Genomic DNA, 25,367 nt, shown 5'->3' on the forward strand with positions numbered 1-25,367 from the left:
GGCAGGAGCCGCACCGTCGCGCGGCCCCCGCTGGCGGCGATGAAGCGGGTGCTCCACCACCGCAGGAACTCGTCTTCTGGGAGAGTCACGTGATCTAAACACGCCTGTTGAAACAGGCGCGCCCGAACCCTCTGCAGCATGGGGAACATGGCGCGTTGAGGCCGGCCCTGCAAGGAAGCGACGCCTCTCTGGCGCCACAAAACAAAGGCCCCGACACAGAGCAAGAGCCGCACAAATGCGTCGCGCGGCCTGGTGTGCGAGTCGAGGCTAACAAAAAACATGCGCGACATCAGCCTCCAAAAAGTGCGCGCTACGACGCACTCAAAAAGCGCGTGTTCGAGGGTCTCTGTCGCACCGCACTGGGGACACCGAGAAGAAGGAGCGATGTCCCACGCGGCGATGCGGACCCCCGTTGGGAGGACTCTCCAGCCTCGCAGCCAGCCGAAGTCACGGACGTCTGGTGGTACCCAGTGCGACGTCAAGTCTCGCCACCGTACCCGCCTGCTCCGCCCTAGCTGTTCAGGTGTAGCCTCCTGGATGGCAAGGAGCTCGCAAACGCGGGAGGCCTGCGTCTGAGAGACGCCGACCTCGGGCAGGGTGGCGGTGAGAGACTCGGCCGTCCGACAGACATACCGGAAGAACGCCGGCTGCCGTTCGGTTGAAGGACCTACGAGTTCACCAAAAAAGAGGCGCCGCGAAGTCCCGAGAAGGTAGGCGAGGAGCCCTCTTCCCGGGTAGTCGGTGGCGTCGACCAGGTCGCGGACGCCTCGAACAGCAAGCACGCTGCACATTGTGCGCAGGTTGGGCAGGCTGAACCCGCCCATGCGCGTGGGAAGACGGAGGAGCGCGCGAGCGACGGTCTCCGTTTTTCCCGCCCAGAAAAAACTGCCACAGAGAGTGGCCAAGCGGCGCGTAAAGGTGCGCGGCGGACAAGCGACGCGAGCTATATAATAGAGCGGAGCGCACACCGATGACCTGGGGTGGTATTCTGCCGGTGTCGCCTTTTGCGACATGTCGCATATGGGCAGGGCCTAAAAAAGTGCTTACAGATGCTCGAAGAAACAGAAAAAGCCGCCGGCACTTTCGTCTGCGGTGCATTCATTCACTCCGAGAAGCGACAATTTACCACTGCTGATTCATTAGCAGCAGTAGTTTCGTATCTTTTATAGCAAGAATATTTGCCATCGCATGACGTCTAATGTTCAAAAAAACATTTGCAAATTTAATATAAACTCGCTTTACTTCATTTAAGTCTATAAAACACCGCGAAAAAGCTCCAAATCTATTTTTCTTTCGTTCCGGACGGTTGTGCTAGGTTTCGGCTGCGTTTCGGGCAGTTGCAGACGGTAGCAGTGTAGCTGGAGGTCCCATTAGGCTTGCGCGCTCCAGAATCGAGAGCGTATCTAAAAAACTAGGCTGAATTGCAGCTTAAACTTTATCGTCGAAGCAAGGTAAGTCATAGCGAAAAGTAACAACACCAGTAGTTGCCGGTAAACATGCCGACCGGAATCGCAAGGACTGCTGAATTGGCTGAAGCGGGCGGCTCTCGCTTGAAAGGACGTCGCCATGTTTTCATCACGCCAAGGGCGCAAAAGCCGCAACTGCCGATTGCGTTCGTGCGCTAACGGTAGCCCGTCGCCCGCGCGAATCGCTTCAGCGCATTCCGTTGTTCGACTAAGCGTAGTAAATTGGGGCGACGTCACGACGACGTAGCAGGAAGGCGGATCCGTGTTGTCACGCCGCCGTCACCGCGGCTCGAGCCAATCAGCGAAGTGCGACTGCGACATGTCGCAAAAGGCGACACCGGGAGAATACCACCCCTGATGATAAACGCGCGTTCCGACAGCGACAGGCGGAAACGCGCTGCTACTGTCAGGCGTCGCTCAGCGGTCGCTCTCAACTCGGTCCACGAGTCGCGGGCTACCTCCCCCGAGGAGAGGAACACGACTCCTAGCACCTTACAAGCTGGGACCCACTCCACCTCGCCCAGCAGGTCCGACGCGAAGGCCCCGAAACGCAGAGCCTTGCTCTTGCCCCTGTTGAGGAGGGCGCCGGACAGCTCGCTGTAACTGTAAAAAAGCCGTACAAACGCTATGAAGCTGTCCGCGTCCCTCAGAAACAAGGACACGTCGTCAGCGTACGCTGACACCTTCACCTGGCCCTGGCCAGGCAAAGGGAAACCGCGAATCGATGGAGACTCTGCTACGCGACGCAAGAGCGGGCCTAAACATAACACGAAGAGCATAGGTGACAGGGGACCACCCTGGCGAATACCGCGCTCTATCCAGAAACGTGCGGTCAACGCCCCGTTGAAGAGCAAGCAAGCTGTAAGATCGAAGTACAGCCGTTCCAACCGCTCTAAGAACTCCGGCGGAAAGCCGAAAGCCCCGAGAACTCCAAAAAGGTATCGGTGCTCGACCCGATCGAAGGCTTTAGCCTGATCGAGGGAGACAAAACAACCCGGAATTCCTGTTCTCGAGGTGAACGTGAACAAGTCACGCGTCAGTGCGAGAGACGAGAACACCGAGCGTCCAGGCACGCTGCAGGTCTGCGCAGGGTTTACGAGCACCGATAAAACCTTACTCAACCTTTTAGCCAGCAGTGACGCCACGATCTTGTAGTCTGCGTTTAGCAGAGTGATCGGGCGCCACGCCTGCGGGTCAGATCGACACCCGCCGGGCTTCAGGATGAGGACTACGCGGCTCTCTCGAAAAGACTCTGGCCTCTCGCCGTCCCTGACGAAGGCGTTCACCATCCGGAGGAGGTGATCCTCCAGGACGTGATCCTCCAGGACGGTGTAAAACCTATCATAAAAGCTGATAGGAATGCCGTCAGGGCCTGGAGCTGAGGCGGCGTTCATGCCCTTAACGGTGGCGAAGAGCTCTTCCGCGCCTACGGGAGCGCTCAGCTGCGCGCCGAGATCGCTCGGGACCTGCGGTAGCGTAGCGCAGAAACTACGGAGGGAGTCCGTGAAAGAGGCGTCGTCCGGCCTTTCGGCCTCGGAAGCAAACAGCTGCGAAAAGTGACGGGTAAATGCGTCAGAGATGTCAGCCGCGCTGCTGCTCCTGGTACCGTCCGGCAAAACTACCTCCTCCACGTGGGCCTGTCGCTCGTCAAGGCTACCTGCCCGTACTTGGCGTAATACGGTCGGATCGGAAACCGGTCGGCCCTGTACGAGCGCCCTACTTGCTGTCCGCGATGACTGACGCAGGAGTGTGTTGTAGCGCGCCTTCAAGATGTTCAAGCAATCGCGCATGGCGAAAGTAAGCGGCGCGCCGCGCTGCGCGGCGCGTATACGAGCGAGGGTGATGTTAATTTCGCCCGTTAAGGCCGGGATACATGCGACGTTTTTTTCGACGACATTCGCGCGGCAGAAAACATCGCGGCGGCGCAACGCCCGGCGGGAGATACATGGAGCGTTGAAGCGGCGGCGCGCCGCCGCGTATCCCTCGACGCGAAAGCAAATGTGATCAACAAGTGGCAAACACCACTGTGCAAGGAGGTCTGTGAGAACCGCGACGCTGACCATACTGTTAAAATCAGGGAAGTTTCACTTCGACACCATTGTACAAATTTTAGCACGCGCGCTTAAGTATCTATAAAGATTTGCGTGTTCGAATGCATTCCGTCGCGTACCTTTGGACGGCCGCTCAGCCGCGGACACCAGCGGCTGCGGTTTTCTTCAACACATTCGCTTCAGGGAGGGAGCGCAGGCATTCCGATCCAAGATTCGGCCGTGTTCTCCAAAAAAAGCGCCATTTCAAGTCTGATGAAGCGTTTATTTTCACGACAATAACATTTCCGTGCTAAAAACACGGCCTAGCTCGATGGCCAAGGCGGCCATGTTGGCGGCAGCAGGCAGAGGACCGGAAGAGCGGGCTCTCTGCGCTGCTATTGGCTCGCTTCAGCCGCCGCTTCCGGTCTCACCGGACGCCGCGCGTCAAAATCAAGCTGGTCCTGATCGGCGGCGGCGGGCGTTTTTCTCGACGCCGGGCGTCAAATCTGCGCCGTCGGGCGAAAATCGACGACTCGCCGCGGTAAAAACGCTCCATGTATTCCGGCCTTAATTCGCCTACGGCGTTGGCGCCCTTCGGTGATAAGGAGCGCGCGCCATGCCGCTTTTCGCTCGTCCCAGGTAATGCGCGTCGCGTCGCGTCCACCCGGGTTTCCCAGCGCATGTTCAAGGGCTATCACGCTCGACCAATCTGTCAGCAGACATGGGTCCATACGCCACGTTTCCAAACGGGGGGCGCGCTCGCCCATGTCCAGTACTGCTGACAGTGGTCGATGGTCGCTAATGCGCGGTGTACCCGGGGGGAACGCGAGCACATTGCAGGCCACCAATAAACACTCGAGCTCTCGAGGAAACAAGAACTTGCCAATTATGCTCGCTGAGCTGCCCCGCTCCCAAGTTCCACCAAAACAACCATCGTGAAGCTTAACCCACGCGTCGGTCAAACCAAACTGAATACAAATATCCCGCAGAGACCGGGCCCCGGCGTAGGGTCGCCCCTGGCCTCGACCGCGAACGTCTCGTACGGGATCCAGAACACAGTTAAAATCGCCAACGAGAAAGCAAGGATAACAATCTAACATAAAAGAATCTAACGAATCAAAGAAGCTAGAAGAGTCGGAGTGGCGGGCTGGCGCGTAAACCACCAACGCTATGACGCGCATTCCACCGAGGAAGAAGTCGACCGCGAGGGTGCGGCTGTCCACGCCGTAGGTGCAATGCGCGCCAGAGCGAAGGGAACTATTGACAAAAACGACGCCAACACCACACGAAACAGAACAGGTTAACGAAAAAAAAGCTTCAACACAAAAACGAGACTTAAAATCAGTGACCTCGCGTGGGCAGCGTAAGTTACACTCTTGCAAAAATAGAATGTCGACGCCCTGTGCGCGGGCGAAGTGCATCACCTCTCTCTGCTTGTCCGGCGATCGAAATCCCTGAACATTCAGGGAGAGGAGATGCACTAACGCCATGATAGTGAGACAGGGTGCCGACGTAGTGGTGACAAGTCTAAGTAGCCCCGCCATGAGCGGAGCTGGGTGCGGACTTTTTTGCGTGGGGCGGGGCAGCGCCATCTAAGTTATCATCAGAGCTATCCTGCCTGGCGTGCTTCCCCGCGAGCTTACCCGTGTCCATATCATCAACGGGGGGCGCGCGCAGGTCAAGTGGCTGGCTCATCGACACTGAAGCGAGCGGTGTTCCGGATGCCGACTCCGACGCGTCGGGGGCGTGCGAGGCGGCCAGGCTGGTGGTTCGTCGCCCGTCCTCCTCCCCGGACGGCGGTCGACGGGGCGTACGACGGGGCAGGCCCGGGTCGGTCGACGTGGTGAGGGCCGCGCGCTGCTCACAGGTGAGGTCCCCCGTGAGGCGCAGCACAGAGCCGCTTTCGATGGGCCCACCCTCCTCGGTCGAGGAGGTGGAGGACTCGGAGTCCCGGCTCACTTCGTCAGCCGAACCGAAAGGTACGAGCGACTCGGGAGAGAACGCCCCCGTTGTGGCGGAGACGGTCGGGGACGAGGGCGAGCCGAACGCGAAGAGCTCCAGGGAGCCCTCCGCCTGCGCGCCGGCAGCCGAGGTGGTCGGGCTGCCTGCAGCAGGCACTGCGGCTGGGTCCTCCTCAGGGGTCTCGGCCAGATGGTGTTCGGCCTGGAGCTCCTTGGGGGTCTCGACTGGGGTGGTCTCCACCCGGTTCTCCTGGGGACCGTCGGCAGGGCGGGGCGCAGCAGCAGTGGGCTGCTGCAGGTCGTCGGCAGCTCCCTTGGGCAGCTCGGGCCGGGAGGTCGCTGGTTTCCTGGCGGCAGCCGCGTCTGCGTAGGAACGCGGCCGCAGGCAATCGGCTGCTGCGTGGGGGCCGCCGCATCGCCGGCACGCCGCTTGGCATCCGGCCGTATCGTGGCCAAACGCCTCGCAGCGCGAGCACCGCGGCGTGCGGCACGTCGCGCCAACGTGGCCCTCCTGCCCGCAGCGCGACCACACTTTCCGCACGCCACGATAATCACACATGGCGCGGTGGCCCAGCACCGAGATGAACTTTGGCACGGGCTTGCGCATTTCCATGCGCACGAGGCGCTGGCCGTTGCCGACGTGCCGCCGGCCCTTGAGAACTGGGTGGCTCACCTCGAGCACTTTCCCGTAGGGGCTGAGTGCCGAGGCGAGCGAGGCGTCATCCACGAAGAGCGGCAGCCGGAAGACGGTGATGTTGACCACGGCTGGACCCACGCAGGCGACCGGGACAGGGGTGCCGTTGATGTGAAAGGCCCCCTCTGCAATCAGCTTCTGAGCCGCCGCAGCCGAGTCTACGGCGACGCAAAACTTGAAACTCCCTTGGTGCTGGACGGACTCCAGCCCCTTGGGGCCAACGACGGCCTCGATGCCGTCGACAATGTCGTCGGCCGAAGCCTAGGTTTTCACCTCGAAGGTGAAGCAGTGCGCCTTCGGGGGAGGCGCTCGAAAAGTCGGTCCTCCGGGGGGACTGGTTGACGCCATGCTGGTGCCGGGTACGGGACCGGGTTCGGTAGGCGGGACGCTGGGGGGGGGGGGGTGGGAGGCCGCGGTCAGCACCTCCACCAGGTTCCTGGGACGGCAGGGGAGCGGCAGGAATTCCCGGGCAGCCGGCCGTTAGCCGGGCGCCCGGGCGGCGGTCCTCCAGTGGGGCGATGCCTCCTGCTGGGAGCGGGCTGGCGGCGTCCAGGGGTCCGCTTCGCTTCGGGCTGGGTTGTGCGGCTTAACCTACAAGCACGCTACATGCCAGCGAGAACGCGTGCAGGAACGCACCAGTCACCAAGCGAGGGTTGTGGTGTATTAAGAAAGAATTACATTGAATTAAAGTTGATTGATAATTTACATTACAGTGAGGCCACGGGACCTTCCTTTCTCAATCATAGATTGCTTGTCATCATAGTCGCTTACCGTAATAAACTTGATATTTATGCCAGAAACGCAATGAAATAAAACAGACCGACTTTTGAAACCACATATTTAATTGCCCAAACAGCATGCAGTCTTAGGTACCCTCGATACCATGCTTCGAAATCTCGCACAAACTACTGTACCAAAAAATAACCCATGCAATTCCTCATACATTAAACACCTACCCTTACTTAACTGAATTGTCGCTACAAAATGCGTCCGAGCCCAGATATAGGTAAACTGTCACCGAACATTTCTGTTATAGATAATTGTGGTGTCTTCTCGACCTAATCCAGCTTAGTTGTGTGGTGCTTTGCATTATGCCTGATTGATCTCATCGTTCCGTAGTCCCTATGTCCCCTGCATTGTACTTTGTATTACTTATGGAAATGTTTTACCATTGCAAAGTGCCAGCTTCTTTATTTTACATGGGGAGGGCAGGCCTCTGTCAGGCGTTTCTAAACGCCTTTAGCTTGCTCTCGCTCGATTTGCAGTCTGTGTGCTGACAAAATGAAAACAATAAATCAAATAAGAACTAGCTCTAACGGTATGTTTGAAGCTTTCACACGGGAAAAATTCTTCAGGCAGTACGTTCCAGTGAGAGACTGTTTTTGGAAAACAAAAATTAGAATTAGTGGGAGTTTATTTTTGCGAAAGTGAGAAGTCAAGCTATAGTTGTATGCGTGTCGTATTTTGCGAGTCAATTGTGGTGAGACATAAGGTGCTGCGTAGGTGTCGAGCTTTTCATTAATTTAGGAGTGTAAAAATTCTATCCTCGCCCTCTTTCGCCGGGTACAGAGGGCTCTTTCAGGGGGTTTTTTTATTTGGTTAGTGCTTGTAGGAACAGATGGATAATCACAATTTATGCATTTTTTATGGATGAAGCCCGCAGCTGATGTGTGTCGTCCGCGACAAAAGGGGAGAGTACCAATCCAGCTTTGACGCTACTTCACTACCGGGCCAATTGTCGTCACCACTTTCAGGTAAGAGAAGCTAGCAGCTGAGCGTTTTCCTCTAGGGACGGCTCAACTTGAATCCCGGATACTCCGTGGTGACATCACCTGAAGGCCTAGCAAGTTCAGCGAATAAACAATGGCACGTAGTACACAGGACTACAGCTATATTGTCGCTGACAATATATCTCTTCCATCACCGAGTGCAATGTTTTTAGCCCGAAAAATTCATTGCAATATTACTCACAGGGTAGACCAATGGTTTCAATTTCAATTTCAATTTATTTCCCAGAAGGTTCTGGTCGGCTGACTGGGGCTAGAAGCTGTGCGTAAACAGCTTGACGAGGCCCCAGCCAGCCGTTACAAGGCATAACAGCACACATTAAAAGAACATTTATATACATCGAGAAGCAAATAGTTGATACAACAATGAAACAAAAGAGTATCATAGATTCAAGTAAATACAGTGAACATATAGCTATATTAAGAGGACACCAAAAATATCAATTCGGCAAGTAACACTAACTGCAAGGTAATATGCATACAATCAACTCAATAAATGACAGTAAATTTTACACACTTTATTAACGCTTTAAACGGGAAATTTGTTAAACAAACTGAGGAAAAGTGGAGAGAAATTTTCAGCTAAGAGAAAGAACATCAGATTACATCATTACAAAATAATGACGTAGTGTAGCTTTGGTAGATTTATTCGCGTCTTTGTATTTCTTGAGAATTGTGGGAAGATTGTATTCTAGTGTCTGCAGCCTGTAGTCTGTTCGAAAAAAGGGTACTAGCCATTTGTCTGTGTTCCGTGTGTTTACTGGATGGCTATTTTCTTTTAGCAGTGTGGTACCTTCTACCATTTATCTGAAGCTGGAAGGGAAATAGTATGACAACAGAATTCGCAATTCGTACATATTTTGGGTCCTTACAACATTGTGCGCCTCGAGAGCTTGTCGAGTATGACCTAAGTAATCAAGATTCGCAATATGACGAATGGCTTTCTTTTGGAGCAGTGAAATTTTCTCTATGTTTGTTTTAGTAGTAGTGAGCCAAACTAAGGAACAGTAATTGATGCGTGAGGCAAATAGCGCATTATATATCTGAAGTTTTATTTTACAAGGAAGAAAAGTGCGGCAGCGGCAGATTGCGCCTGTCACTGACGAGAGACTATTAGTTAACTTTTGAACGTGTGAATCCCAAGTAAGGTTAGAAGAAAATGTTACCCCAAGTATGGTGTGCTCATGAACGATTTCAATTTTCTCACCAGCACAGGCAATAACACCTTCAAACCTGATAGCCTTGTTTTTTGGTCGAAATACCATCACTTTTGATTTTGTAGGATTGATTTTGAGTATATTAGCAGCACACCACTTCTGAAGGGTATCAAGCAATTGGTTACATTTGATCATTAGTTTAGTTACATCTACACCAGAGGATAGTACTGTGTAATCATCAGCATATATAATGAATTTTAAGGTCTTATCAATGTTTACAATACTGTTGATATACACACGAAGAACCCGGAAAATTCTACGGGCAATATGACAAAAAGCAATCTGATTAGCGAAAGATACCCTATTTGAACATTATTAAACCCCCAAGTTCCTCATTTTTTCCGGGAACGGATATCTGATAACGCCGTGTGTTGCGACAATGACAAGAGAAAAGCGCTCAAACGCCGCTATCAATCTGGGTCAGTTTTCTGTTTGAGCTGCAAGAATTCCGGCCCGATTTCACATCACTAAGCACAATAAGTGCTCCAGAGGCCGAGCACAGATAAATCGCTTAACAGTGCTAATAAAGTTATTTTCAGTCACCCGTTGCCGTATGTGTACGGGTACCAAATATAATGCTACCGGTTTGGTGACGTCTCCTGAATGCATTGTGGGCGTCTCTATACCAGTGCATACCAGTCTCTAGGGCCAAATATAAGTTCCTAGAGCAAGCAGGCTGCCAGTGAATGCCGATCTGCCAGTCTACCGTAACCATCAGGTAAGACGCCACCGAATTTCTCGCTTTCGTAAGCATATTACATAGCCTTTGTATTGCACTGTACCCCGCTGTGTTAAACAATTTTACGAGTCATTCCATATCTCCCTTCTGCATATTCAGCTTATTTTTTGTTTCTAGCAATTAACTCTATCAGACAGTTGGTAGAAATGGGATAAAACAGCCTGACAATGTATCTCTTTTTCAGAATTCACGTACTTGTACCCAAACATCCTGCCCTAAGCGCATTAGCCCGCACAACATTGAGGCGCAGTTGCACTGTACTAATGAAAGGCAGTTCTATGAAATGAACGCTATCATACTGCAGCTATCAGTTATGAATTTTCGACGGGGACTTCTTTTCGAAAAACGGTATCGGAATAAAGTGACCTATTACCACGAAGACTGGTAGCATTACGCTGGAACCTTTGTGCCATGTGCTTTCTTGCCCCTCGTGAGACTGCGAGATCTTTTCTGGGGCATGATTCAGAGTGGATGCTTACAGCATATAAGCACTCTAAACCAACCGCACACTCTTGTCAGCATTTAGGCTTAGAGTTTTTTTTTTTTTTTTGCGAAGTCGAGTTTGCACCGAACACTGAGGCACTAAAGGCATGGCTCATCCAGCTTCTGACTTCCCATGATTGACAGAGCACATCCATCTACAAGTACGAACGATGACTTGGAATCAGAGAGTGTTTCTCTTGTTGTCTAGCATGCCATGGGCACGTTGGCGTTGAGTACGTAATTCAGCAGCAGTTAAATTTAAAAGACAAGGTGACAGCTGCTAGCGCCCTCACTGAGAAGCAATGCCGATAAATTCATGCATTAATTTGCGACATAATGGCCGCGTATTCTTTTCTTGTGTAGAATACAGGCCTGCATAGGAGCATTTTCTCTCAAAGTGTTTAATCAAAGAAATAAGTATGGCGTGCACATTTTTTTCACACAGAGAGAGAGAGAGAGAGAAAAGGACGGAAAGGCAGGGAGGTTAACCAGGCGATGCCCAGTTGGCTACCCTACACCTGGGGAGGGGAACAAAGGGGAAAAAAGGAAAAAGAGCGGCAAGGAAATGAGTTTTCTAAGTGTCCAGCGACCACCATGTCACAGGGACAGAGGGCGCGCACTGAAAACTTAAAGATTATAGGCGGGAATGCAACCCCGAGTCTTTTAAGAAAGTCAGGAGCGCTTTCACCGCTTTCCGTTGTCTGGAAGGTTGAGTCCAAGGCCCCAGAACGTTAGACTCTGTTAAAGGACGCGAGTCCAAGCGGAGCAGAGAAACACTTAGGACACCGCGCTCTCGCTCAAAACGAGGGCAGTCACAGAGGAGGTGGCTGATCGTTTCGTCACAACCGCACTGGTCACACGCAGGAGAGTCAGCCATTGTGATCAGATAACTTCCTTTTAAACCTTACTTCTGCGAGCTAGAGAATAGATAACATATCTCTTGGGACGTATTGAGACCAGCGGACATTCACGCGGTTTTCATATGTCCTACGAAGGTAAATGAAAATGAGGAACACGGATACGAAACCTTATTAGTGCGAAATCCCTACTGCAGACGTACTAACCCCGAGTACGAATCACGTCTTGCCTGATAGCAGTCACTCGTATAAGCTCTTTGAAGTTCCGAAGAATTCGCGACAGCTGTAGCCAATGGGAAGACAAGAGATAAGCTCGAGTTAGTTCGAAGGAGCATTGCGAAGGTGCAGCCAATGAGAGGAAGCTCGGAAAGTTCGGAGGAGCATCGCGCCAGCTGTAGCCAATGGGAAGAGAAGAAGAGGTAAGCTCGAGTCAGTTCGGAGGAGCATTGTGAGGGTGCAGCCAGTGAGACGAAGCTCGGAAAGTTCGGAGGAGCATCCCGCCAGCTGTAGCCAATGGGAAGAGAAGAAGAGGTCAGCTCGAGTCAGTTCGTAGGAGCATTGCGAAGGTGCAGCCAATGAGAGGAAGCTCGGAAAGGTCGGAGGAGCATCGCGCCAGCTGTAGCCAATGGGAAGAGAAGAAGAGGTAAGCTAGAGTTAGTTCGGACGAGCGTTGCGAAGGTGCAGCCAATGAGAGGAAGCTCGGAAAGTTCGGAGGAGCATCGCGCCAGCTGTAGCCAATGGGAAGAGAAGAGGTAAGCTCGAGTTAGTTCGGAGGAGCATTGCGAAGGTGCAGCCAGTGAGAGGAAGCTCGGAAAGTTCGGAGGAGCATCGCGCCAGCTGTAGCCAATGGGAAGAGAAGAAGAGTTCAGCTCGAGTCAGTTCGGAGGAGCGTTGCGATGGTGCAGCCAATGAGAGGAAGCTCGGAAAGATCGGAGGAGCATCGTGCCAGCTTTAGCCAATGGGAAGAGAAGAAGAGGTAAGCTCGAGTCAGTTCAGAGGAGCATTGCGAAGGTGCAGCCAGTGAGAGGAAGCTCGGAAAGTTCGGAGGAGCATTGCGAAGGTGCAGCCAATGAGAGCAAGCTTGGAAAGTTCGGAGAACCATTGCGAAGGTGCAGCCAGTGAGAGGAAGCTCGGAAAGATCGGAGGAGCATTGCGAAGGCGCAGCCAGTGAGAGGAAGCTCGGAAAGTTCGGAGAAGCATCGCGCCAGCTGTAGCCAGTGGGAGCAAGCTCGGGAAAGTTCAGAGGAGCGTCGCGCCACCTGTAGCTAATGGGAGGAGAAGAAGGGGTAAGCTCGAGTTAGTTCGGATTAGCGTTGCACAAGATGTAACCAATGAGAGGAAGCTTGGGAAAATTCAGAGGAGACTCGGACCTGCTGTAGCCAATGGGAGGAGAAAAAGAAGAAGAGGCGAAGAATTAAGGGAAGCTTTCGCACGTCTGCTTGGTCTAACTGTGTTAAAGCCCTACCACGTTTTTCGGCAAAGCATTATGCGTCGAGAACGTAATGTGTCAGGGTCACCAAAACCAGCTAGTGCTTTAGCTGGTCCAATGTTAGCCAGGCTCGCCATGTTGGATTGAACGCCAACGGGACAGGACAAGGGGGAATGTTACAGATTCGCTTAAGGTTCGGAGTGACTTGGGCATGCAGCGGAGGGTCAGAGACTGTGAAAGAAAGAACCGGCAGGAGCGCGGAGCGTAATGAAGTTAATGCGCCAGAAAACTGGTGGTTAAGGCGGGGGCTGAAACTCGTCAGAAATGGGAAACTAGCAAGAGTTTCTTTGATGTTACCATAGTGAAGATCTGTTTCACGTTTGCATGAAGAGTGGTGTCCCATGGTGGTGGGAAAGGGTGTGGGATCCCAGGCACCCTGTGTTGAAGTTCGCAGGCGAGCCAGTGCACCGCTTCTAGTGAAGCAGCGCAACGGCACAAGGCCAACGGAAGAAGAGGACAAACACAGCGCTGATCAGCGCTGTGTTTGTCCTCTTCTTCCGTTGGCCTTGTGCCGTTGCGCTGCTTCACTAGAAAATATGTCAGACCAACTCGCCCACCAGTTCATGTCAGTGCACCGCCTCGTCTCCTGGGACCCCCGTGTGACCAGGAATCGAGCTCGGTGTGACTGTGCGGGGACGAAGTGTGGGTATCATTCCAGCACAACTCAGAGGCCATCTAAAAGAGGCGCGTATAGCTTGCAATATCGTTTAGTCGGACTGGTTAAGGGATGCTTGGGAGATGTATTGATTGCTTTTGGTTTTATGGGCTTTAACGCCCCGAAGCGACTCAGGCTATGAGGGACGCCGTAGTGGAGGGGCTGGATAAATTCGATCTCCTGGAGTTCTTTAACGTCCACTGGCATCGCACAGCCCACGGGCCTGAAGCATATTGCTTCCATCGAAATTCGACCTCCAATGCAGGGATCAAACCCGGGTCTTCAGCAGCCAATCACCATAACCACTGAGCCACTACGTCGGCGGGAAGACCTCTTGAATACTGGCAGTTATCGGGAGGATTTATAGGATAGCGGTAGGAGGCGGACCGATGTGAGGACCGAGGGTATTAGTCGCAGCCAGGCTGTCGCAGGCAAAGGAGTACGCAGCTACTCCGACCTTAGCTCGTGGAGCATCTGTGTAAACGAGGAAGAATGAAGGGGATGAGTGTGCCGGATAGCAAGACCAACGCGTCTTCCCGGGTTAGATCTTGTGGTTGGAAGACCCCTGTAAATATAGGCGCTCAGTATACGTGTGTATGAAAACACTCAGCGCGGTCTTCTATAAAGTATGAAGCGCAACGTCAATATGGTTTCTTTGTGGATGAAAATAAGACAACGATTTCATAGAGGATTCTTCTAAGGGGCAATGCCTAGGCTAGCTGCCTGACTTCACCCGATGTGCTCAACCCGAAGCCCGATGTGCTTATTGAAAATGCAGCTGAGGAAGGCTGCCGGCTTCTTGAAAATGCCATGACCTTCGCGTCCGATCCTTTCGTTCCTTCTTTAATTCTTTACTTCGCCTTTCCGATAATTTTTTGTTTCGGTAATTTTTTTGGTTCTTACTTTTCTCTGTTCAATATTTCCTTTGTGAGTAGCTAAACATAAGTGTAGTCAATTTTCTGTTTTTCAGATTAATACTGAAATAATATATATGGGGGATCCAACGAACAGAAGCACATTCGAGCAACAATAGGCTCTGTATAGGCCATGTCTAAAACGCAGTCGGGACTTCGGCTTGTTGCGGAAGTTACTAAAACTTCGCCGCAAAAACGCCCGAGCATATGCTGCAGTTTGCAATTAAGTAAACGTGCTTTTAGCCATCTTAAGCTCTTTGGCGGATAAAAAGCGCACGAAGAGCCTGTCTCTCCATTTAACCATGTCATTTGCCAGCTACAGCCACAGTATCCTCGCAAACTTCTTTATCTCATCCGCCTACCTAACTTTCTATTGCCTCCCGCTACGCTGGCCTTGCTTCCTTGTTAAGTTTAAAATAGATTAAGGAAGAGAGCACTGAGTGTTAAAAAATTATTCTTTGTATCTCCTGTATTTTGCAAGGGTCTGGCGGTTTTCTTTCAGTTGTGTTGAATAGTCTCTCACTAAAAGTAACCCTACTGCGTGATAAGAGGCGGTGATCTTGTATACCTCATGGCGTTCGCTTCTAGCGTTGTAGTGAACGCGGAGCTAAGGTGGCGAATGTAAAAGATTAGAATAACTGACCAATCGCCGGAGGGATCGCATCCCATGGCACTGGAGTGAAGGCTCCATCTGATGGGGATGGATCCCCATGGAGCTAGAGAGTAGCTCGCCCCATATGATGCAGTTTTTGTTTTATACTGTTTGCAGGATGACGCTTAATCATCGCTAGGTGTTTTGTAAGCCTAATGCTGCAAGTTAGGTTGATAATATCGTCACTAAAAGAAATCCTTATTCTCGTTAGTTCAGATAGCAAGAATGTTCTTACGTGTAGTAGCCGTGCTTCTGCTTGCAGGTAAGTTTCAGTTCTACATGGCAGGCAGTAAATATATGCTAATATACAGAAACCCGCTTGAACCAAAGCTGCGTTTAGAGAAAAGCAAGATTCCTTTCTTGTCAAAACGCTGGCCAGAATGTGGCGAGTGCCAATAACTTCACACCAGTAAAATTCACATCAATGGGTCATGTGATGTACAAGGCTATTGTTTAGTGGAAACACTGAAGCGCTGTGAAATATATTAATGAATGTAAATATATGAATGAAGAACCAAATTACCTGCCTCCACAGCCACTGAATGAGTCTAGAACTGATAAATGAAGTAAAACAAGTTATCACTGTGTTCTAGGGGTATGTACTGCCGTGTAATACATCAAGGCATAAAAGAAGTCTATCACTGAACAACTGCTTTTAACTCAATAGCCATTCTAGCCAGCCACTACCAACTTAACTGTACCATATCACTCACGACATATGGCTCCAATTTGAGTGCGCAGTAATTGTCGTGCGAGAGCAGTCAGCCTAGCCTACGGCACTTGCCCAAAGCACATTGGCCAAGATTGTCATGTTTGTCGTCGCACTCATCATCTTTGCTGAATCGTGCGTTTGCTACATCCTACCAATGCAAAACGGAAAGCCAAAAGTCAGCAGCAACATCAATCACCCTTTTTATTCCGCTTTGCAATAGTAGTGCTATTCCCGCATAACACAGGCGGATGAATCTACACAAGAAGCGCCTTCTGTACACACAGGCAAGACGGTGGGGATCGTAGGTGGAAACAAAGCATGGCTTACGTCGGCAACGGTAGCTTTATGCGGCCAAAAAGAAGGGGTCGAAATAAGCAGACACGGGCACCGAACACGGTGCACAGTCTGAAGAATAGCGATGAGCAGCAGAGTGACTTGTGCAGCGCCCAAACGAGCTGGCCGAGGTCCACTCGAACAGTGCTGCTAGCGCCTTCCAGCCACCTTACAATGCACTAGTATAGTCCTGTAAAGTATTGCATGCTTCACTCACGAAGAACAGATAGTCTGCAGCTTCATTCAGGTACCACGAGGTACTAAAAGCCAAAAATTACGCAAGTGACGCCTGGAGTGAGCGTGAGGAAGGATATATCTACGCTGCGAATGGAAAACTGCAGCAAGCGCTTACCGTTCAGGCTTACTGATGCTCCAATACTGTTGCCAATTTATTGAACTACTGTATGAATAGCGGCACTCCTACAAACAAGCCTGCCTTCACAGTAACTAGCCTGAAAAAAAGTAATCTTAGTCTTTCTAAGCCTTTAAGTTTTCATTTTCTTCGCTAAAGCAATCACCGCAAAATCACGTTTACAGAACTTCGCAAGAGAGTAAACCTTGTTTACAGTATGGCCAAGTATTCGTTTGAGTGCAGTCCGAAATAATGAAAAATTCAGGCTCTACTTAACACCTTCGGAATAAGAGTACATAGTAACGGGTCACTGAAGTTTTAATAGGAGAGAAAACTGCTGATCAGTAGCCGTCAGAAAGAAATGAACAAACTGAATCTCCCGTCGCGCACTCGCTGACACTGTTGAGTCCAGCCGCAGCACCAAGGATAGGAAGATCACAAAAACACTTGAGCCGTTTCACGCAAACAAAAGGAGACAATGAAAAACTTGCGTTACGTACGCAGTTTGCAGATCATAACACAAAGGGAAAATTTGAGCTTATCAAATCTAGGTTTCTCAAGCAGCTAAGCAGCTTAACTGCACCGGTTGGGCTCGGTCTTATAATAAAAATAAAGAGGTACACCTAGTTACTTAGCTGGGGTAGTCGACGGTATGCTGGTGGCGGCAATCGGGACATTCGGCCAAAAAGAGCTCCAAAGCCCGTGTTATCGAAGCCCAGTGCACTGGTCAGTCACTACCTTCAGTGCTTGTACGACTTTAAAATATGCTCCCTTAATCTGAGCGAAAAACGAAACGCTATACTGGAGGAGCTATGCGTAAGAAAGCGAACTTCGGCGGTTCTGGAGCCAAAATTCACTGGTGTAATTATCATGAAATGCAGCTAATCGAATTACTTCTTGTTGGTATAGTGGAGCAATGAGGATAAAGGACATTCCTGATGCAATGATCACGCAGCTTTTATTCCGTTTTCAGACTTTTCGTTCAGAATAAATTGCTTAGTTCAAACAGTGGAACCGACCCACTGCTTAAAGGGCAGCTAAACCTTGGCCACATTTGTGGACTTATATCTATGTGTGAGGAACTTACTCATTGACACAGTTGTGGCCTTGTGGACTACTACCAGAAAGAGGACCTAACATGAATTTTGTTTTCCTTCGTACCCAAATTCTATTTCTCCCTCAGCCCTATAACTCCTTTCTTTTGTATGTTAGCTTGTGCCTGGGCCAGTGTGTTGCGCGCCAACTTCGTTGTGGACCGGTTGTTGCCCAGCGTCGGCTTGGACCAGATTCCGCTGCACGACATCTCGTTCGACGTGGAGCACGCGGGCGCCTTCTCTGGATACGTCGAGTTTCACCTGGAAAAAGGAACTCTGCTCAATTTGCGCCAAAGGGTGCGTACTTAAACCACGCACACTGGGTTTAAAAAATTTTGCCGCTACATGGTGTACATTGTGGAGGAATTCGCACCCTGTAGAGTGTTTTCACAGCACCTGAACAATGGGATGCGACGACTGCAATGACATCTTCCTGCCGATTGCTTCACAGTGTAGCAGGTCTTGTTTGCTTACAATTGCACTAGTAGCGACTTCTTTTTAATACTCTGGTAATTTTGTGATGCGCCAACTACGAAAGGGAAGCTGGAAAGGCCGTGAGAAAATCTCCCGATTCTCGGTAATAATAATCAGTAGAAGTATGTTCAAAGAGCGTTTTGTGGGCTACCTTCTGCAAAAAGAAAGAAGAAAATTTCCTGTTAGGAAACCAACCTCCTCGATACCCTCTCGCACAGCACACGAAATTTGATGCGCCATAGATACCAGACAAAACAGCTAAAGTCATCGTTGAAATAACTGGTGCAACAATTCTGAAGTGATCGAGATAAATAGGCAGGCACGCCAGAGTCGTACTCCCCTTAGCTGCGTATTGCGCGCCGGAATTCTCCTGTTTTAAACACCCAATTCATACCACTCGCCACCAGTTAGTACTTCTTTGCTGTTGTGCTATGGCAGTTTACTCAATTTCGAATTTAAAATTGAAATTCGAAATTTCAGCCGCCGCGGTGGCTCAGTGGATATGGTGCTCGGCTGCTGACCCGAAAGACGCGGGTTCGATCCCGGCCCCGGCGGTTGAATTTCTTTGGAGGAGAAATTCTAGAGGCCCGTGTGCTGTGCGATGGCAGTGCACGTTAAAGAACCCGAAGTGGTCGAAATTTCCGGAGCCCTTCACTACGGCGTCTCTCATAGCCTGAGTCGCTTTGGGACGTTAAACCCCAATAAACCAAACCAAATCAAACCAATTTCGAATTTCAGTGCAAGTCACTGCTGTTGCTACGCGCATAAAACTTCAACTACCTATAACGGGAAGCTCTAACATCGCACATTATGTTGGATGTACAGTTGATGTACAAAAGAAAACTTGTCTGAAAAGCCTTGAAGCACCTATGCGCCCTTACGCATCCTGACATTCCGTGGCGAGGGAAGAATCTTCCACATGTTCACCCTAAAAAACGCACGGCTCTAATAACAGTCCAAAAAAGTGAAATTAAGGGTGAGGAATGACTCTGTAAGCAGTGCTGTGCCCTTAACGGTGCAATTTTGTCCTCTTTTTTTTTTTTTTTTTGAAGAGATCGGTACAGTTACCGAGCCGCGTTTTTGGACACGTCGAAAAACGGCTTCGGACGGACAGACAGCTCATTGTTATTGGAGATTACAACTGTGTCCTTAGCGCTCGCGATAAGACAAGCGTACACGGTTTTCGAGATAAAAGCACTGAAGTGATGTTGCGAATGATCGAGAACTGCAGCCTAGAGGGTGTGGCAGAGTGTCTCGAAGGAGCGCGTGCTGCAAAGTACACACGATTCGAGGGCTCAAGTCAAGCACGGCTAGATCGCATTTATGCATCTGTGGCTACCATATCTAAATGCGATAGTTATGGAGTAGTGCCGGTATCATTTTCTCACCATTGTTTGGCTCAAAGCAGCATAGGGATCATTAAGAAGGGGAATAGTTTTTCGTGTAAATGTGGAAGTTAAATGACACGCTACTTCAGGACAATTTTTATAACCAAACTGTAAAAGAAGAAATATAAAAAATAGAACCAAATAGAAACATGAGGGTATGGCAGGAGTGGGAGCTCATTAAAGGAACTTTAAAATTAAAAGCTATAGAATGAACTACCTGTATACATCATGAGGCAAAACAACAGGAAAGGGAGCTAAAGGCACAGCTTGAGAAGATGCTAAAACAAGAATGCAGAGCGCCTGGTAAATCTATAGAAGACATAAGAAAAACCAAACAAAAGCTAGAGCTAATCGAAGAAAAACGTTATCGGGGAGCGCTGGTGAGGGCAAGCGCAGAAGACGTAGCAGCAGGGGAAGCGCCAACGAAACGAGCGCTTGGTTTAGAAAAATCTCGTGCCGAAAGAAACCACATTAACGAAATAGAATGGAGGGGTGTTTTACCAACGGACATCGATCACATCAAAGCAACCTTTTTCGAGCATTATGAGACGCTCTTCGCATCGCATCCGGCTGATGCTAGCACATTTAAGGAGGTGTTTCTAGCCGACATACCGCGTCTCGACGGCGAAACAAAAGACAGATTAGAGCGGGACATAACGCATCGGGCAGTGGAGCAAGCAATACACAGTTAAACCCCGGCAAATCGCTTGGACCATACGTCAGTGCTGCTTTCTATCAAGAATACAAACGAGAATACAAACAGGTAATCTTCAATAAAGCCTTTAAAGTAACAGCACTGCCTCCGTCTTATGGGTCACCCCATACTGTTCTGGTTCCCAAAACGGAAGACTGAGAGATTACGACTGGTTACAGCATACCGACCAATAGTACTCACTAACGTCGAGTACAAAATTTTTATGAAGATTTTGGCGCGAAGGCTGCAGACTGTCATTCATTACTTAGTTGGTCCCAATCAGACCTGCGGGATTAAAGGCCGGTCCTTTTTTAGCAATAATCACGTAGCGCGCAGTGTCTTAGAATGATGTGATGGCACTTATTGTCGGGTGGCTATTCTCCAAATTGATCTTGAAAAGGCATTTGACAGCGTCACCCATGGGCTTTTTTTTTTTGCTGTATGAGGCCACGTTTTTGACGGTTCTGTTATCCGTGAGGATGTGGCCCTGGCAGACCGGAACTGCACGGCGAGATTGATTGTTCACAAGAGTTTGGGGGCCACCATTCGCGTGCAGCGTTCGCTGCGCCAGGGCTGTCCCCTCAGCCCCATTCTATTTTGTATTAATGTGGACAGCCTTTGTTTGAAAATACTGAAGAACGGGAGTACCAATGAATTCTGTTTACAAGTAGCCGAAGTAAAGCTCTTGGCGTACGTAGATGACATTGCTGTGCTTGCCGTTGGCAAGGGAGGCATAAGCGAGGCTATTAAATTTGTACGCGAATTGAGCCAAGCTGCAGGTAGCGGGGATAATTGGTCGAAGTGCCTCGAGCTTTGGCATGGAAAGTGGTCATCTACGCCTGAATGCTCGAATGCTTCGCCAGTGTGCCTTGGACGACGACAACAGATAAGGCGTTCCGCACGATCCTTGCCGAGACAGTGAAAAGTATTAGAAAGGACAGGCCAAAGAGATACGGGAGAGAGCGGATAAGTGGAAAGGAACAACCTTGTCGAATTTTGCCTGAGCCACTGTTTTCAACTTGTTCTATATCAGCAGGATGTGGTACATAATGCAGGTGTTGCACTCTTCAAGGGTAAACATTCAAAAGCTACAAAGGATTCTCGCAATCTTCATTTGATCGTCTGTATGGGAGCGCTGCAGCCAGACCAACCTATTCAGACGGGTACACGACGGTGGGCTGGGACTAGGCCATTTGTTTTTTCGGCAGCTGGTCAATCGTTTTTTTGTTTTTTAGGGACACAAGATACCCGCTTTTGCGCACCATATGCCAAGCTGGGCTGCGGCGCATGCTGCCGGAGTACGTAGGCTCGACTACTGAGGTATACTTTAGGATCCGCGGCTTCTACCGACAAATTGTGGCGAGTGTGAGACTCCCTCCCGCGCGGTTTTCAAGTGGATTTCTGTCAACTGTGAAACGGAAGGAACTGGTTTGGTTCGGTTTATAGGTTTAACGTCCCAAAGCGACTAAGGCTATGAGAGACGCCGTAGTGGAGGGCTCCGGAAATTTCGACCACCTGGGGTTCTTTAACGTGCACTGACATCGCACAGTACACAGGCCTCTAGAATTTCTCCTCCAAAGAAATTCAACCGCCGCGGCTGGGTTCGAACCCGCGTCTTTCGGGTTAGCAGCCGAGCACCATAAACACTGTGCCACCGCGGCGGCGGAACGGAAGGAACTGTACCGTGCATTGTGCGATGTAGTTTTTCCAGTGGCCTTGTACAGGGCCTTGTACAGTGGAGGCCCAGACAGAGATGTTTTAAAGAGGGTTAAAAAAATGCTGGTGCCACCAGGAACAAAATCCTTTTTTTTTAAGCTACACACCGCAACCTTACCGGCTCAAGAATTTTTAGAAGGAAAGGAATTATTTTTACCCTTGGGGTCTCATTGTTTAATTTGCAGAAAGCGGAAAAATTAGAGCGCGTTTTTTTACACTGTTGGGAAGCGGTCTATTTTTGCGATGTATTGCAGCGAACCGTAAAGAGAGAATTAGCGCTACACCCGTATGGCATCCGGTACTTATCTGTAGAAAATAAGGATGGGGTACCATTTGACTTATTAATGCTGATAGGCCTCCACTGCAGGCTACCATGGTGACAGAGACGCTAGGCCTGCCCGAACTTTCGGGAAAGGGACTGGTTTCTGGCCATCCAGAAAGCCGCTGCGGAGCCTCCGGAGTGGCTCTCGAGAATAGAGCCGCTGTGCAATTTGCGTGAATTTGAATCTAACGGAGCCAGACTTATGCTGGCTGACCACGACAGTGCCGTGTGTATGTACAAAGCGTTTGGTGCGTTTTGTTGATTGTTTGTTTTGTTGAATGCCATGTGCCAAAGCCAGGCAATAAAGAAAAAAAAAACATGGCATGGCGGAGTGGTTAGCGGGCTCGTCACGCAATACGGAGACCCTCGTTCGGTTCCCCAACTCGACCAATTTCTTACTCGGTGTTTTTTTACGTGGCCTGGCTAGAAATTGGGCTAGTTACAGCTGGGTTGCTTAAGAGTCACTTGACGTTCGTACACAAGGTGCGCAGCAGCGTTTCGCACTTCGCACCAATGATGCTAACGCCGGCTTCGAAGGCCAGAAGTGGCCGACCTCCTAGTGGCGCCATCTGTCGTAGACAGATCAAACTGCTCTCGCCGCTGCCGCGCGCTGACGGCGCTGCCATATGGCGGAGCGCGGCTGAAGCAACGGCGCGCCAATCGCTCAGCGCAGCGACTGTTTAAGGTCACCCGTCACGACCGACCGGGGCTACGCGACGAAGCGAAACCTACAGTAGTATTGCAAACGCAATAATAAGATTTTAATGGATCGTGTGCAACGCCTCGCACGTCGTAATAAAAAAGTTTGTTGATTAGCATAGTCTGGCAGAGAGTAACAAATCCTTTCGATAGTTCTATAGATATATGTAAATTTCTAAAGTTAACAAATTATGTGAAAAATTGTCAAGAATTAATTCTTTTTGTATTATTAGCGCTGATTCAGTTGAACAACTTTCCCGCAAACTGTGCTGGAAACTATTTACTAATGAATATTTCGACAAAAAATTGGTCATTCTATTGTGTGTAAGTGTTTCGAGCGGCTTCGAAAAGACTAGGAGGATAGAAACGTCCCTGTAGTTTTTTAATACATTTTTGTCACCACCTTTATATATTAGTGTCACTTCAGCGACTTTCATCCTCTCTGGAAATGTTCCCGTTGGTAAAGCCAAGCTAAATATACATGTCAAAGGTGATGCTATAAGGTCACCGACATACTTTGTTGGATTGACCTGCAGGTTTTCTGCGTTTACTTTTGTTCAAAAGGGTGGACTGCCGCCGCGATGGCTCAGTGGTTATGGTACTCGGCTGCTGACCGAAAAAGACGCGAGTTCGATCCCCGCCGCGGCGGTTGAATTTCTTTGGAGGAGAAATTCTAGAGGCCCGTGTACTGATCGATGTGAGTGCACGTTAAGGAACTCCAGGTGGTCGAAATTTCCGGCGCCCTCCGCTACGGCGTCTCTTATAGCCTTAGTCGCTTTGGGACGTTAAACCCCATAAACCAAACCAAAAGGGTGGACTCTATTTCGCGTTCGTGAACACGAGATAAAAAGAGAGAATTTGGTTTCCTCAATACTCGCGGTTCATTCCAACGATTGTTCTCCTGCACAGCTGGAAATTGATTTACATAAAAGTGACTGAAGGGGTTTGCCAGCCGAGCTCCTGAAAACGTTTCGCTCTCATGAGAAATTGTACGCATTTCGCTTATTTCTCGGCCGCGACTAACTACAGAGTTAAGGTTTTTCCATATTATATTCGATCGGTGTATATTACGACAAAATAGATCGTAGCAATATGCTGCTCTCGTCTTCCTCAGTATGGTAACAAGTTTGTTTCGCAGACATTTAAATTGTGTAAAACATCTTGGCCTTTATTTTCAATGAGCGTTTGATACAGGCGATTTTTTAGGGTAATCTTTTATAATATTTCCTTGTTCACCCTAGGGCTTACGACTTCATCACGTCTTCTGCGCAGTTTTTGTAGGAAAAAAGTGTTATCATTTGGTAAAATGCCGTCTAGGATCTTTTCATATGTTTCGTCGGGTTACACGCATGATAAACTTGGTCCCATGAAATGGTTTTAATAGTCTCCCTAAACATGTTTTTCATTTCTGTTTTTAGTTATTCCGCTTACAAGCATTTAGACCGGCGAGTGGTCACTTATATTAGTGGCTATGGTGTCTGCCTTAATAAAGGATAGTTGGTGGTTTGTTGCGAAAAAGTCTAGAAGTGTGGCAGTTGCTTCTATAATCTTGTAGCACTAGTGGATATTATATCGAAATGTTTGAATTAACAAGTGAATAAAGCTGAGATTCTTTTGCACTAGTTCCGAGCAGGCTGACATTGAAATCACCTCGTACAACAAATTTCACGTCATTTGCAATGACAAAATCAAACATGTGTACAAGAAATGCACACAAGGTACTTAAACAGCCTTTGGTGGTTTATACAATCCCACAAACATGTGCATACCATAAGAGATCGCTATGGTTTCATAATCATCCGTGTCAGCAGTAAACTCAAGTTGAATATAACACTCGTATCTCCTGCGCACAAGAACAGACACGCCTCCACCACGTTTGCTCGCACGTCTGACAAAAAAATGAGAAAAAGATGGCATCAAGAACATTTCTGAATCTTGGTCATACCAAGTTTCTGTAAGCATAAGCACAGAAAAATCGAAGTTTAGGGTATGCACAAAGATATCCAACTCATCCGCTCTTTACCTAGCAGACCGACAATTGAAATGTAGAAAGGAAAGGCATGTTTTTGCGGACCAGAGATTTGGGCAAAAGCTTCCAGTATCACAACCATTTTGTGTTCTTACAGCTTCTTTCATGGGATCAACTAGGCTTCAAGTTCGATCAGCTGGCCGAGCGATTTTACAACGATGCCAGTATCTCCAGCACCTTTCCAAAGAAGGATTTCGCCATTTGAATGCCACACAAAGCGGTAGCAGTTTGCCTTCGCTCTGTCTTTCACACATCGATACCAGTCATGGTTGTACTTCTTCATGTTCTCGAGAATGAACGCGTGGCTGTTTTCTTCCTTCAGTTCTTCTCGCTTGGCCAGCCACATGTCTCTATCTGCCTGGCGGGGACAGCGAGCAATTATTCCAGCTACCTTAACTTGTCTTGGTGCAAGTCAGTGTATAGCTGATATATCATTCTGCGTGAGGACCGGCACGTCTAAAACTGAGGCAAGTTCATTTACCTGCTGTAGGTCTTCTCCAGACGTCTCTGTAATTCCATGAAATTCCAGATTAAGGCGTCTGCTGCGCTATTGAATGTGATGCAGATCCTCCTGCAGTTGCTTCGGCATTTCAATAACTTGCACTTTGTC

At 49.6% G+C, this 25,367-nt stretch overlaps 1 long non-coding RNA gene across 1 annotated transcript in view; it reads left to right on the plus strand.

Moving 5' to 3' along the window:
* The window catches only part of LOC149337378 (uncharacterized), a 43,445-nt gene that overhangs the window by 12,817 nt on the left and 5,261 nt on the right, over window positions 1-25,367 (plus strand). The window contains exons 2-3 of the long non-coding RNA XR_016284624.1: window positions 7,808-7,905; window positions 17,554-17,732. This is a non-coding gene — a long non-coding RNA (uncharacterized LOC149337378). The remainder of the gene's footprint in view (window positions 1-7,807; window positions 7,906-17,553; window positions 17,733-25,367) is intronic.

Source organism: Amblyomma mixtum, chromosome 7 (genome assembly GCF_055824585.1).
Source record: "Amblyomma mixtum isolate Tamu chromosome 7, ASM5582458v1, whole genome shotgun sequence".
Taxonomy (NCBI): Eukaryota; Metazoa; Arthropoda; class Arachnida; order Ixodida; family Ixodidae; genus Amblyomma; species Amblyomma mixtum.